Below are 15,389 nucleotides of genomic sequence, written 5' to 3'. Positions count from 1 at the left end.
CAATTATCAAGTGTAAACTCCTCAGGTACAATAACAGCCTAAACATGGTGCTACATGCAGTTCTGGTGGATATTCTGTATGCTGCCACCCCAGTGAGTGTACCTTTGTGAAAGATGGTCCCTTACACCAAGAGTCATGGCGATATTCAGGTTACTCCCAGTCCCAAAGAACCAGTCAACTCATCCCAGTCAATTACACCTTAGCTTTCACATAAAAGACAACATTTGTAGCCAATCATATAACAAACTGTATGAAGATTTATTAAATAGAAAAAGAAACGAGAATTATTTACAAGGTAAAGCAGGCAAACATAGATTCACAAATGAGTTACAGTATTAAGTTTCAAAAGGTAATAGAAGCTTCTATAGCCAACAAGTTCCATATACCCTTTAGGGCTAAGCCAGTCTAAACAGCTGGATATCTCTTGCTTACCGCCCAGATTGCAAGCAGTATAGAGCTCCTTAGTTCCTCTTGTTTGAGGTTTTTAACCCTTTCTCTGCCATGTGCTCTGAACTGCAACTCAGCTGATGGGAGGAATCCTCTTGCATGGTTCATCTTTGGGGCTGGAGGGCAGGAGAACAGAACTACAATATCTCACAATAGTCTGTCTGGTGTTGATGCAGATTACCTGTTTGGAAGGACGTAACACCTTCTGTTGCTTATCATCCCTTCATACTAATTAATGTACGTCTCCAGTCTGGCGATGTACACAGTCAGAGAAGGTCACAATGCAATCACTCAAACCACACCTTACAATAAGGAAAGGAGTACTTGTGGCACCTTAGAGACTAACAAATTTATTAGAGCATAAGCTTTCGTGAGCTACAGCTCACTTCATCGGATGCTCACGAAAGCTTATGCTCTAATAAATTTGTTAGTCTCTAAGGTGCCACAAGTACTCCTTTTCTTTTTGCGAATACAGACTAACACGGCTGCTACTCTGAAACCTTACAATAAGGGATACTGATGTTATAAATGAGATTAATGCAGGCAGCAACTCGCAAGCATTCAATAAAGACTAAATACATTATTTAAATGCTGATACCTATTTAACAATACTGACAGACAGGTGAGCCAGACTGATTCCAGCTAAGTATTTGTTAGTGTTCACTTGAGACATGGGGACTTTGGCATGAGCTGGAAACAGGCCTGCCAGCATCACAGCTGTATTTCCTGCATCTTTACTATCCTACCTCTTCTTTCCCTTCTGTGTCTGTCTCTTTTGTCTGAAGCAGGAAAGGAATTCAGAATTGAACTAACCCTTTCTTCCCCCTCAGGCAGAACTGTTTGTCTGAATAAGAGACTTTAATCAATATACACTATCTACAAAAGGAACTTTGTTAAGTCTTGATTGTTTGTTTTGCATAAGAATCAGTTTGTTTCAATGCTCTTTACCTCATTTTATTCTTTCTTTTGTGTGTTTCAGTCAATAAATTGATAGTCTTTGGCATGAATTTCATAGTGTGTTTGCCATGCTACTAAGCAGCCTAAAGTCTCTGTATATCAAACCTGAACTTTGTTTAATACTGTTTAATGCCAGAATGTTTTATGTTAACGTCTTTGGCCCATTTACTCCATCTAAATGATACTAATATAATATATTTTGCATCTCATTAGTCTGTCTCAATTAACTCCACCTCCTGTTTTAGGCCTCTATCTTCTCCAATCATGTGCTGAAAACAGCCCTTGAGGGCTTCCAAGGACTCCTTATTTTAATCTCTTTTTGATCTTCTCCTCCCTTTGTTTTTAGCCTCCTGCCTCTCCACAAAACTAACATTCTGCTATCTTCATGATTCATCAAAGCCTGAACTGAATCCAGAAACATCTATAGTCTTCTTCCTACTAAGGTCCTTAAAACCCTCATGGACTGTTTTCAGCACATGGCAGGTCCAGGGGCAAGTGCATCTGAGAGGTGCTAGGTAAAGATGCCTCATCCTCAGATTCATTAGCATACGGGATTCTGTTTGGGGTAGAGAGAAAGGAAAATTAGCAACATTAACCCCCACCATGTGTTAGATATATTTACAAATATAAAATAAGGTGCAGTCCTTATCCTGAAGATCTCACAAACTAAAAGACTGAATAAACACAGACATATGAAGGAAAGGGGGAGGAGGTGTATATATACATTGTTTTGATAATATGTTTTCATTCATTAGGGACGTAGACCAAGATTACCCATAAGATGCATAGCTCATGGGCACGGTGTGTGCAGGAACTTCTTCCCTAGGATGGCATCTGCCTCCAAGATCTCCCATTTCCTCCTGGTACTGACTCCTGGCAAGTGGGCTCTGGGTTCTCCCTTCTGCTGCCTCTTCCCATGGCCACTTCTGCTGCTCTTGGCTAGGGGGAAGGCAGAATTAAGATCCCTACTTAGCTTCCCTCCCCAGGTTTGGGAATAAGGAAACTGCATATTCAGGGCTATCTCCTCAGACATGGGAATGGGAGGAAGAGAAGACTGGAAACAACCCCCGCTCCCACCACTGAATATTGGGAAGAGATTGAAGTTTCTTGTGACCATCCCCTATGGCTGATGGGGCGTGAAGACTTCTGCAGATCCTCCCTCCCCCTTTCTAAGCTGAAAAAAGGAAGGGGGAGATGAAAATCTAGGTATCCTTACCTATGTCCCAAGATGAGGGCCTCCTGCTGCCCAAGTGAGCAGCAGCAACAGGGCCTATCTTGGCCTGAGGAGCAGAAACCATTGATTTGGGGTTGAAGGCACTGTATGATTTTTTGGATGGGGAGGTAGCAGTAGTATATGGTTGAGAGGAGGAGACGGACAGCAGTTATTGATTTGGGTGAGGAGGAGGATAATGGGAAGAGAGAGAGAGAGATGGACTGAGAGAATGTGAGATAGGAAAGAAGGGGAGAAGAGGAGAGAATAGAATCAGATTGGGAGAGAATGTGAAGAGTGAGGGAAAGACTGAGACGGAGTGAATAAGAATGGAAGAATGGATTGAGAGAGAGAGCGAATGACAATAGCTGGATGAATTTGTGGAATGAGAAGGAATGAGAAAACAACAAAGAGAATGAGGATGAAGGGACTGCACTTGTAAGTATTAAACTTGAACTCAGCCTGTCATTCTGCATGCACTTAAAAACAAAAGTCAGAGGGAACACCAATGTAGACTCTCCCATATCTTGATATAATTAGCTAATTTCGTGCTGGCATCATGCTGGGGGTGGGGTCTCCAAGAGAGACGTAGATATGGAGAGTTACATAGGGTAGCTGGCCTTTTAGGGGAGATGGGCCCCAATCCAACAGCGACAAGCCTAACTTGCCTCCCCAGGTAGAAAAATGATTTCGGTCATGTGACTAACTCGGTCCATGCCTAGATCTCAGGGGTAAAAAGCTGCTGAACAACAGATATCAGCCAGCACACAGCCCCAGGAAGGAGGGACTGAGAGACCCTAGCCTTCAAGGGTGAGTCACAGTTCAGGAAGGCCAGAACTTTAAAGCCACAGTCCCAGGACGGAGGACTTTTAAATCTGAGGGGGTGGGCAGAAAGGAGCCTTTGTAGGAGATGAATGATACTGAATTAGACCCCAGCAGAAGGGGAATATTGTTTCAAAGACTGTGACCACATTATTCTGGGGAAACTGAGGAAGGTGCCTGCAGGGTCACCCCAGGCCTGAAGGGAGTGTCATTTACAGAGAAGTATGGTCTTGTGAACCAGCTCAGTGAAGGTGTTTCATCTGTAAGGACCAAATAGTGTGGTGAGGCTGGCATCACTGTTGAAACTGAGGATGTGAGGAAGTGTTATGGAATAAGATCAGCGCAAAAAGGTGTGAATGGGGATTGGGGGGATTTGGCAGAGATATAGACCTGGCAGAGATTAAGACCTGAATTCTAGAGTTGTACAAGACACATAACAAGATATCCTCCTGCTCCAAGGCTAGAAGACACAGAGGGTATGTCTACAAAGCAAAGAAAAACCCAGAGCTAGTCCATGCCAGCCAACTCGGGCTCAGACTGCGGGGCTGTTTCATTGCTGTACAGACTTCTAGAGTCAGGCTGAAGCATGGCTCTAGGACCCTGCTCAGAGGGGTGTCATTTCAGCAATTTAAATCATCAGCATCACATTAGTAACAAGTTGCCTTATTTTTGGATGTTGGTCTCCTGGCCTCTCCCATTACTATACTTAAAACTTATGGGATCTTGAAAGGTGGGCTTAATTTACATACCCACTATTAAACTCTAGGAAAGTTACTTCTCTTCATATCACATCCCTCCTATGCCTGCTACCATTTGCTATGCCCCAGACCAATTGGGCATCCTAGATGTGTGTATTAAACCAAAATCTGAATAAATGAGAGAGCCTATCCATGTACTGAGGTGATTGCCTCATGCCATCTGTGGTGCTCTCTCTGTCAGACTGGCATGATCCACCCTTGACCACTGTGTCTTGCACCCCATATCATCCAGTGCTATATCCTCTAATGCTACCCTGCCCCATCAGCACTCCTGTCTTTCTTGCTCTGTGCCTGCTGCTACCTTTTCCATTCCCATGGTAACCCTGCCCACTGCTATCTGGACCCTGTACTTGAGCTCCACCCTGTGGCCAGCTGTTAATGCCTTAGTCCTGTGCCCACCCCATTGCCCTAAACCATTAACCCCATCTCCCTTCCTGTCCCAGCTCTGTACCCCATATTGTCCTTGTCCAGCACTGTGCCTAGCTACTGCCCCTGCCTGGCATTGTGCCTCCTGTACCAGCTACTACTGCCCCACTGTGCCCATCTACTGCCCCTGCCCTTCACTGTGCCCCCTGTACCCAGCTACTGCCCCACACTGTGCCCCCATGCTCAGCTTCTGGCCATGCCCCGCACTGGCCCCGTGTCCAGCTGCTGGCTATGCCCCGCACTGTGCCCCAACTGCTGGCCCTACTCCTGCCTTGTACAGTACTCCTGTGCCCCATAGCTGGCCCTGTGCCACAGTGCTCACCCATGTCCAACTGCCAACCCTGCCCACACTGTGCCCCCCATACCCAGCTACTGGCCCTGCCCCACACTGTGCTCTACCCATGCCCAGCTGCTGGCCCTACCTTGTCTTCCCCTGCACATGCCAAGCTGCTCACCCAGCCCTCCCTCCTCGCCCAGCTGCTAGCCCTGCCACAAGCAGTTGGCTTTGCTCTGCACTGTGCCCCCCACATGCCCAGCAGCCAGTTTTGGCCCGCATTGTGCCCCGCACCCCATGCCCAGCAGTCGGCTCTGCCCTAAAACCCCCTCCGTGCCCGGCTGCTGGCTCTGCCCTGTGACCCCCCCCCGTGCCCGGCTGCTGGATCTGCTCTGTGACCCCTCACCCCCCCCCGTGCCCGGCTGCTGGATCTGCTCTGTGACCCCCCCCCCCATGTCGGCTGCTGGCTCGGCTTTGAGACCCTCACCCCCCGGTGCCCGCTGCTGGCTCTGCTCTGTGACCCTCACCCCCCCCATGCCCGGCTGGTGGATCTGCCCTGTGACCCCCCCCCCATGCCCGCTTCTGCTTGCCTGTGACCCCCCCCCCATGCCCGGCTGGTGGATCTGCCTGTGACCCCCCCCGTGCCCGGCTGCTGGCTCTGCTCTGTGACCCCTCACCCCCCCATGCCCGGCTGGTGGATCTGCCCTGTGACCCCCCCCCCATGCCCGGCTGGTGGATCTGCTCTGTGACCCCCCCCCGGCCCGGCTGCTGGATTGCTCTATGACCCCTCACCCTCCCCATGCACCGGCTGGTGGATCGCTCTGTGACCCCTCACCCTCCCCATGCCCGGCTGCTGGATCTGCTCTGTGACCCCCCCCCGTGCCGGCCTGCTCATGAGGGCCTGCTGATCTGCTCTGTGACCCCCCCCCCCATCCGGTCCGGCTGCTGGCCTATGCTTGAGACCCCTCACCCCCCCTCGTGCCCGGCTGCTGGCTCTGCCCCGCGCCATGACCCCTGTGCCCAGCTGCTGGCTCTGCCCTGTGACCCCCCAACCCCCGTGCCCGGCCGCTGGCTCTGCCCTGGACCCCCGTGCCCGGCTGCGTGACCCCCACCCCGCGTGCCCGGCTGCTGCTCTGCCCCGCACTGCCCCCCCCCCACCCCGCCTGGCCGCTGGCTCTGCCTGTGACCCCCGCCCCCCCGTGCCCGGCTGCCGCCCATCCCAGCCCCGTTTCCCGGCCGCTCTGTGGCGCCCCCCGCCGGCGCCCGGCCCACGGTAACGCGGTTTCCATACTCACCGCACCTGCGCACTGAGGCGGCCCGTGCCCCGCGCGCTCTCAGGCCGCCGGCCGGGACCGGACTCCCCCCTCCCCGGGTACTGGAGCCGCGGCGGCCCCGCCCCCTCCAGTCTCCCCGCCCGGGCGGCGGCGCAGCGCGCTGCCTCCTCCCCGAGTGGCGGCTGCTCAGAGCCTGGCGGCGGCTCCCGCCTCCCTCAGAGCCCGGCGAGCGCGGCTCGGGCAGCAGGAGGCGGGGACCCGGCGCCGTGTGAGGGGAGCCGCGCCGCGCCGCGCCGCGCCGCGCCCCAGCCCTGGCCCGTTAGCGGCCGCCGCTGCCGAGAAGCAGGAGGCGAGGGGCTCGCCCACCCCCCGAGCTGAGCTGAGCTGAGGTGAGGCCAGGGCAAAGCATCCTCCCTTTCCTCCCCCCTCCCTTCCCCGCATCCCCCTTCGCCCTGCTGCCTCCCCCCCCCCTTGCTCCCCTTCTCCCCTGCTCTCCTTTCTTCTCTCCTTCCCTCCCCCACCCCGGCGCCTTCTCCCCCCTCCGCATTTGGCACCCACAGAAAGAGCCACAATTCTCTCCCCGTTTCTAACGCGGTCGCAATGCTCGGCCCAGCAAAGGGGGGCGGAGGGGGGGGGGGGGGATATCAGACCGGCACAGGCAGAGATAACCCCCCCCCCCCCCTTCAAGGAGAGGCTTGAATTAATGGTCATTTTGTGCGGCGTGGATGGTGGGAAGCGGAGGATTGAGTTTAGGAAGGGAAGGGAAAGGTCAGAGGTGGCATTGGGTCCTTTTTCCCCCCCCCCCCCCCCGCCCTCCCCCGCACAATCACTTCGAGGTGATTCTAGCTCCGTAGTCTTTCATTTTGCTCCTCCTCTTTATTCATTCCTTTAAATCCCCCCTTTCTTCAGGCATCAGGGGGCTTTTTAGCCATCCACCCGTGGTCTCTAATTTACAGCCTTTCTCTGCTGCTGCTCTGATTGTCTCAGTAAGAAGCCACCAGGAAAGGGGAGGGGGGGAGGTTAGTGTGGAGAAAGCAGCTTTTTGACACCCTTTCCCTTTAGGCCTCTTCCAATTTCTAATATATTTCAAGCCAGCCGCTTAATATTTGATTTGGAATCCAGCCTGAAAGGTCCTTAGTCCTGTCAGCGCATTTGGTGAGGGGCAAAGAACTAAAGTTTTTAAAACGTACCGTGCAACCTTGTCTTTCTCCACAATGTTCTGGGGATGTCAAACGCATGCAGATGAAAGGGGTTTGGATAACTAGGGGTGGGAAGTGACAGTGTTTTACGCTATGGGACATAGCTGGGTTTGGATTAGAAGCAGATTCAGCTAAACATGGGGGTGTATAACAGGGTGGTACTTGGTACCTAGAGGTGTGATTTGTGTTGCTTTGTTTGCTTCTTTGAAGGGCTGTGTTTTGTTGTGTGCACAGTGAACATGTTCTTAAAATGTTGTAATGCAAAACAAAGAGGGTGTTTAAAAGAAACTTGCAAGAGGAATCTGTAGCATGCACCTGCATCTCGATGGGTGGGTGGGTTATATTATCTTGTGACACATCGGGGGTGTAAAATTCTTGTTTCTTTTTAAGGTGCTGGTCAGGCATTTTAAGAAATGCTTTATGTGAACACTGCCTTTTCTCTCTCCAGCTTCAATACAAAGATATATAAAGCATTGTGTGATAGGTACTGTATTCCAGGCAATTTATTTTTTCCTCTTCTTTTTCAAACATCCATTTATTGAGCTATAAGAAGTTTATTTATACTCTGTCAGGATGAATGTTTTCCAGCATTCCTGTTGTTTTGGAAATAAAAAGATACTATAGCTAGCAATGCAAAACTCTTATCAGTCAAAGGAATGTAAAAACCTTCAAACTGTACCATATTTTGGCATATATTCCTTGAGAACATTAAGATTATGTTAACTTGTCAAGATTACTGCAAATATAATTGTGTATTTTGGAGCGGAGGGTGAATAAGTAAGGAATAGACTTAAATCTAGTGATATTCCTGATGAGAACGACAGACTTTTTTGGCTCTCTAGCTAACTATTAAAATGTATTTGATTTTTTCATTTCAAATTTCATGGTTAATGGTTATAGTTTTGTAGCTCTCTTCTCTCCTCCACCCCCTTCCCCACTGGGGCATAAAAAAACATAGAAATTAACAGAATTCCTCCTAGAAATGCACAGAGTTGACTTTGGTAGAAGAAATGTTGCAATCAATCATGTAACAGTATTTAGGGACTGTTAGAGGAGTAATGTACCCCCAACTGTACATAATTGGACTGTAATTCCCATTAATGGGTTCTGGTGACTACATAAGCCACAAGAGTGCAGCGCTACTACCTTGTCAATATCACTGGAACTCCGAGGTGGAATTACAACCTTAATTTATGTATGTTTTGGGGATTCCTTATGTCATGTTAACATTGAAATATGTAGGTACTGCTGAAATGCCACAGAGCCACCTAATTACTAGAGTTACTTAATTATCGTTTGGTGCCAAATAGTGTTTGTCATGACAGTCTCCTATAGGTATTGTACACTATCTGTATCCTGTGGGTTTGGGAAAATTGTCTCTGTATACTGCCCCGGCCACTCAGATGTTAGTTTTCAGGGCAGAGTGGACCTCGCAAGTGTTGGCCAAAGAAAGGGTAAAGCTATTTGTTCCTTTTCTGTACCCTTGTTTTACAAACAGCCCTCCAAAAGCATAACAAAACAGAAGAGCTTTATTTATGCTAGGATTCGTAACCCAACAAAGGATAGAAACAATAAATACAGTAGTAGTAATGTTAACAAAGAATGCCATTATTAACTAATATAAAATTATTGTATTATAGTAGCATGTGGAACCTAATGAGTTTTGGGGCTCTATTGTACTGGCTCTGTACAGACATAGAGGAAGACACAGTTCTTCTCCCAAGAGCTTGCAATCTGATGTAAAAGAAGATACAACAAGAGGATGTGACAAAATAAATGATTGGGTGAGGAAGAATAAGGGTACAGTGATAAACACATGTTTATATAACTAGTTAAGTGCTTAGCTGATGACTAACGTCATTTAAGGTTTATGTTCTTCAATTATAAGGTATAATAAGATATACAAGAAATTTCAGCAATTACCACTGTTTATCTTCATAGTCATTAGCCAAAATAAACTTTTTTTCAGTACTTAATCTATGGTGTGTGCCTTAATTATTTGGCAAATTGCTCAGACACAAACCTTTGATAGAACTTCACTAAGGTACTTTCATTACACTAGGCCTTTATTGAAACTGAAGGTTACCCAAATCACCAATTCCTTTGTGGCGTTTGCTTTCTAAAGCAAAGCACCAAAACCCCTGGCTATGCCTTATATACACCAGAAAAATTGTCCCTTGCTGATAAGAGTTGTTAGCAAAGGTACCCTTGAACGCTGGTGAACATGATTTAAACTGCTAGTGTAGGATGGGACAGAGCTGTTCTCCATACTATTGTAGAAAATGTGATTAAGACGTGATTCTACTAAGAAGAGAAAGGAAGACTTGGCTCATTAACAGGATGGAATTGACAGCTAACTTAATTGTTCCAGAACATCCATGGTGACAACAACTGTATTATAATTCCTTATTTTTTTAAAAATAGTGCAGTATTGTTTTATTTGGTTTTCACAATATTTGAAGTATTTTGCCTCCTTACTAGAGAATGTAGAAATGTTTGTTGCCACGTTGTAGAAAATGTGTGAGATACTTACTGAAACATGAAATATTAATTAAGCCATAGCACAAGTTTTTAAAAAATTGAATGGTGAGGGACAGCTAACAATGATTGTTCAAGTGGGATACTTCACTGTTTCCTAATAAATTCCATAACCAGAACTATTTTTGTTAAACATTTTTGTTGCTGTGCCATCAAGAATTCTTTTAAAAATCAAAACAGTACTGTATGCTTGTATTGAATCTCTTGTCATGGGGGCTCAAAGTGCTTCACAAATATGAGGTCTTGTATCAGTCTTGCATATCAGGAAACTACAACACAAACCAGTTAAGTGATTTATTCAAGTTCATAATGTGAGTTAGTCGGTGAGTCAGTAATGAAACACAGGTCTCTCCTGACATGAGATGTCCTACAGGTATTTCTCCAATAACTCGCCCATTTAATTGTATATGAGGCATTCTGGTAAACTCTGGAATGAATAGATAGGTGAGGACAGGGTTAAACCATTAAAATCCAACTACTCTAGAAAACTGAATTGTGACTGACAACTTTTATCTGTACAACTGTTTGAAACCTTAGAATTTCCATTCTACAGGAAAGACCGACATTTAAAATTTCTTTTTGTCCCAAATTGGAATGAAAGATGAAATTTTCAATTGCTTTAAAAATGGAATTCCCTCCAAAATTATTTTAGAACTATTGAACATCCTTGTAGAAGTGCTGCATTTAGACTTTATATTATATTATCAACATGAATTGCTTCAAAGCTTTTTGTAACATTACAAGAAATCTGTCAGTTTCCTGTCTGAAAATTTTGACCAGCTGCAGTTATCAGTCACAGTTTCCCCTGTACTGGTGTTCTTAATGTATGCACAATGTGCCTAAGGTGGCATGTGACCAGGATACATCACTGAATTTGGTCTTCTGGTGTGATCATTGAAAGAAGGAAAAATCCAAACACCCCCTCATGCAACCCCCTCCTATTCCTGTTTCAGCATTGTTTACAGAGCTTGGACCAATTTTTCAAGATTTAATGAGAATTGATCACTTTGCGTAAGGTTGAATCCCATAAATATTCAGTAAGATTACATCATCTGATTTTTGTTTGAGAGGTAGGAAAGAATAATAATTGGCAGTTATATAGTGCTTTACATATTCAAAGTGTTTTATAAGTATAACTAATAGACCAGTGTAGGCTCTTTTGGGAGTCAGTTGCTATTGTAACGGGGTTGGAATGATTAAGTTAGGTATAACCTCTCTCCTCTCCTCCCCTCTTCCTCTTTGTCTTTATATTTGGGGTTATTATTGTGTTTATATGCTGCAAAAGGCTTAGAATGCATTTGAAGATGGCGATGGGGGACACTTTGTAAATGGAGGACATAATTTCAAGTGACTTAGCATCTGTCCCTTTTAATGAACTTAAACTCTGAAATGCCTCAGTCACTTTTGAAAATGGGACTTAGGCTTCTAAGTCTCAAGCGCTTTTGAAAATTTTACCTGAAATGAATGATTTGTTCATGATGTTAATTATGATGTTCATGATGTTAATTAGACTTTAATTTTAAAATACTTTAAAAAACACCTTATTGTTTACTAGTAAGCCATCTTTTCTATATTGCCTTGAATCCGTGTTTAGGGAAATATGTATCAATTTACATTAATGTCCCTTCAGCACATAAGGAGGCCATTAAACATCTCAATTTCAGCGCTTATCCTACAAAAATGGACCAGTTGACATCACTTTCCTCATTCAGAATCTGAGTGAAGCTGAATCCATCATGTGATAGCTTTTACCATACTTGCTTATCACGTTAAGAAAACGGCTTTGACTAGAGAGCTTAATGTATCAAAATAGAAAAGACCAAAGGGAAATGTCTTTAATATGTAACTTTCCAGTTAGAATCACATACTTATGGTATATATAAATATGCCTCTTTTTAATTTTTTTCTCTTTTGATATTAAGATTTTAGTAGCATCTGATAAGGTTTTTCTGTTACATTGTTAGGTATTTTTCTTGCAGAATGTTTGTTATAACTAGATTTAAATTAGTAGCAAGTGACATGTCATGGTTGAAGCAATTCCAGAGCTTTATATTAACAGTAGATCAGTGAGTTCAATCCAGAAGAAAATATTGTTAAACTACAGTAGTAGTAATTGTGCCCTTTCCAAAGGAAACATATTACAAGTATGAATGCAAGAAAACCTATTGAGAAGAAGCGCAAAAATTATTTGCAGTTCTAACTTGCTTGAATAGTTTGAGGAGACACATTTATCTGAGGGTGTTTATATATATATATATATATATATATATATATATATATATATATATATATATACACACACACACACATACTTGGCTGCTTCTGGAAAAGAGATTTTGGTATTTTCTGTTTCAGTTAGGATAAGATGTTTTTATTTTAATGTTGGTTTAGGACTTTTGAGTCCACATATCTTGTAATCTTACAAATTATGTAAATAAATGTGCAACACAGGCAGTGTTTCCTGTGATGAAATATCTTTCGCCCTTGAGTGTTTGCTGAACAACCTCTTTTTCTGCTTTAATTATCAAGTTTGTGCTGTGTTGAGTTGTCTATTATTGACAATGGCCCCAATTCTGCAATTCTTTTTTTATGTGTGCACAGCTACACCCATATAGAGCCCAGATGAATCAGCCTGGCTCCATGTGGGTACAATGGTGCACCTGCGCACAGAGAATTACAGGATTGGGGTCAATGTTAACACTTAGGGCTAGATTCACAAAGAAGACTTCAACTCCTAGTGCCACTGTAGAATGCAACTGGCATTCACAAAACCATGTGTTGGCAGCTGCCAACTTGTAGGCACCTAAATTTCTGTCTACTAGGATGTGCAAAACCACTTAAGTTCTGACACTGATTAGCAGTTCAGTGCCTAACTAATTTCTAAGCCGCGGCAAGAGTCTCAAACTACGTTTCCCTGATGTCTTGCCTGCAGAGCCCGAGTCCAGTAGCCATGCTCTGATCATGCCTAACCTACACAAAAGAGAGCAAAGAGGAGGTGGCCGCTGCACCCTTTATATCTGTTAGCTCAGTATTTACAGCACTTGTCAGGATATGAGAGATTCCTGTTCAAATCCCACTCTTTTCTAAGTTGGAGTAGCTAATTGAACTTGTGTCTCCTGCCTCCCAGGTGAGTGCTATAACCAATGGGCTATATGAGCGTATTTTGAGACAGGACTCTCTCAATGTTTCCTTTTGAAGCTGTTCTGTTTAAATAATCATTGGGCCAGAGAGTGAGTGTGACTCTATATAGGCCACTCACTGGGGATATGGGAGACCTGGGTTCAAGTCAGTGCTCTGAATCAGGCTAAGTGGGGATTTGAATCTTGATCTCTCACATCCATGTTGAGTGCGCTTACCGTTGAGTACAAGGTGGGTGAGGGGGAGTCTTAGCTGTGCTATGTCGTCGTCCTTGTTTTTTGGCAAGAAAAGGCTAACCGGTCTTAGGCTGTGAATCCTGAATGGAGGGAAGTGCCTCCTTCGGGCCAGGAGTTAGGTGCCTAACTCCCTTTTGAGGGGTGGGGCCTGAGGCATTTCTCCCCTCTCCAGCATTTCCTACTGGCTAGCTTTTGCAGCTCCCCACTCAGCGTACTAGCTTCTGTGAATCTCTTTTTTAGGTGCCTAACTCTCCCTGTGCATTGTATGGGAAGCTTGGGTGCCTGACTTAAGGTTGTGAAATCTGAGAGTTGGCAGGGAGTTTAAAAGATGGACATTGCAACACTCAGTGTTGCTATGCCTAAGTCTTCCTTGTAAGTTTAGCCCTTAAAATTTGTGCATGGTCCCAAGAATGTAGACTTTCATAAATCTATATGGTAAAATAAAGAGCTGCAGTCTTTGTTTAATAGTACAAAGAGGACAAAGCCCATGGTTAACATCCTGGAAGTAAAAAATATGATTGTTTTGACTAATAAAATTATATCATTGACAGAATTGCTCATAGAATTATAGTCCATTGAGAAATTCTGATCTAATTTACACCAGTGTAAATCCAGAGGACTCAGTGACATAAATGGAATTACATCCCAATTTGCAGGTGGTATATAAAATGAGATCAGATTGTGGAACCTGTAGTTTCAACTCTAGGCACCTAGAAAAATAATATATTTTTTACAATAGGCTTATAGCATTGCTGATTACCTTTGTTTTACAGTGTAAACAACTAAGAAGTGAGCAGCAAATGCTGTATCTTGGTAGTCCTACTTAATCATAATGTTGGTAGACGTGGGTCAGCTAATTTCCATGGTTACAATTGGGTAAGATCCAGAGCAGCTTTTATGAGAGTTACTCAAAATTCTGATCTGTGCATCACTGAAAGCAACATTTTCACCCTAGTATCTTCTCCTTTAAAAGTGTGTGTATGTGTGTGGTGAGAGAGAGAAGTGTCTTTAAAAACTTCCAACTACAGTATTTTGAAAAATGAATTAATAGGATACACGGGAAGACTTAAAAATAATAGGATACATGGTTAGACTTGTATTTTAAGTGATGGAAGAGGCTTTTGTATGATAAAGTCCAAGGTCAGGCCCTCAAGTTTCTGTGGTGTCTTCTGCAAAAGCTTGTGGCCCATATCTAGAGCAGAACAGTGCTGTGGTTCCTAACACCACTCCGCAATGTCATTGCTGTCATCTATATTTATGAGGTCTAATCTTGCATTCTGGCTGTATTTCACTTTTAAAATGTATTTGTAATTTTTAAGCCTCCACATCCTATAAATAATTTGGGTAAGCTTTGTTTTTTGAGATTTTTATTTAATTTTAAGAATTAAAATACAACTACTCTAAAACTGACTATCACAATTCACAGTGTGGTTCCATGTTTGCTGTCCTCCTTGATTTCTAGAACCAGTTTCTCTCTTTACTGATAAAAGATATATTTTGAAACTGCCCGTGTTGCAGGCTTAGTCCTACAATCTGGAAAACCAGATGTGTTGTTTTTGGCTTGTTCTAGTAACCAGTAATACAATTCTGAAGGCTAACTGTTTTACTGAATATACACATTAAAGTCTCATTTAAAAAGATTCCAGGATGACCCTCTGCTCCCTGGGCATTTATACCCGGGCCCAAAGAGGAAACACCACATACAAATGTATAAGCACAAGCCCCTCTCCCCCATAGCCTTTCTACCATCAAAACTGTATGAGCTGCCAGCAAATGCCAGAAGAAACAAAAACAAGGTATACAGTCTGCTCTACCTCAGCCATTCAACCCTTCCACCATCCGTGGTTACCTTTTGATGGGATGCTTGAGAACTGCATACCATTACTTTTGTCATTACCTCCCTGCACCCTTAACCTTTGGTGGCTGAATATCGTACTTTGCCCACAACTGGAGAGTAGTAAAAAGGACAAGTGGGTACTAGATATCATCCTCTCTGGCTACACCATTGAGTTTCCTTCCACTCACCCTCACAAACCTCTTTTCTGTCCCCTCTGTAGGGACCACTCTCATGAGGAGATTCTCTACCAGGAGGTGGACTCTCTCCTCCAAT

At 44.6% G+C, this 15,389-nt stretch overlaps 1 protein-coding gene and 1 long non-coding RNA gene across 5 annotated transcripts in view; one reads left to right on the top strand and one right to left on the bottom strand.

The window, feature by feature from the left end:
• Positions 1-245: 245 nt before the first annotated feature.
• Positions 246-6,318, bottom strand: LOC119854646. 2 transcript variants are annotated; one of them, XR_005292555.2, is made up of 4 exons: positions 6,190-6,318; positions 2,179-2,343; positions 948-1,960; positions 246-749 (listed from the first exon to the last, which is right to left on the bottom strand). It is a non-coding gene; the product is annotated as an uncharacterized LOC119854646 (long non-coding RNA). The 2 variants fall into 2 exon arrangements; XR_006280626.1 differs by lacking the exon at positions 2,179-2,343.
• A 39-nt stretch (positions 6,319-6,357) lies between these two features.
• CTNNA2 (catenin alpha 2) overlaps positions 6,358-15,389 on the top strand; it is a 782,132-nt gene continuing 773,100 nt past the window's right edge. The window contains exon 1 of one of the 3 annotated variants that reach the window (XM_043512733.1): positions 6,358-6,557. The gene's annotated coding sequence lies outside the window, so the exon portion shown is untranslated. The remainder of the gene's footprint in view (positions 6,558-15,389) is intronic. The other 2 variants (XM_043512734.1, XM_038399462.2) reach the window with 2 other exon arrangements.

This window comes from Dermochelys coriacea, chromosome 4, assembly GCF_009764565.3.
Source record: "Dermochelys coriacea isolate rDerCor1 chromosome 4, rDerCor1.pri.v4, whole genome shotgun sequence".
In the NCBI taxonomy this organism is placed as follows: Eukaryota; Metazoa; Chordata; order Testudines; family Dermochelyidae; genus Dermochelys; species Dermochelys coriacea.
Note: the sequence above shows the minus strand (reverse complement) of the source record. Positions and strands in the feature narration are given on the sequence as shown.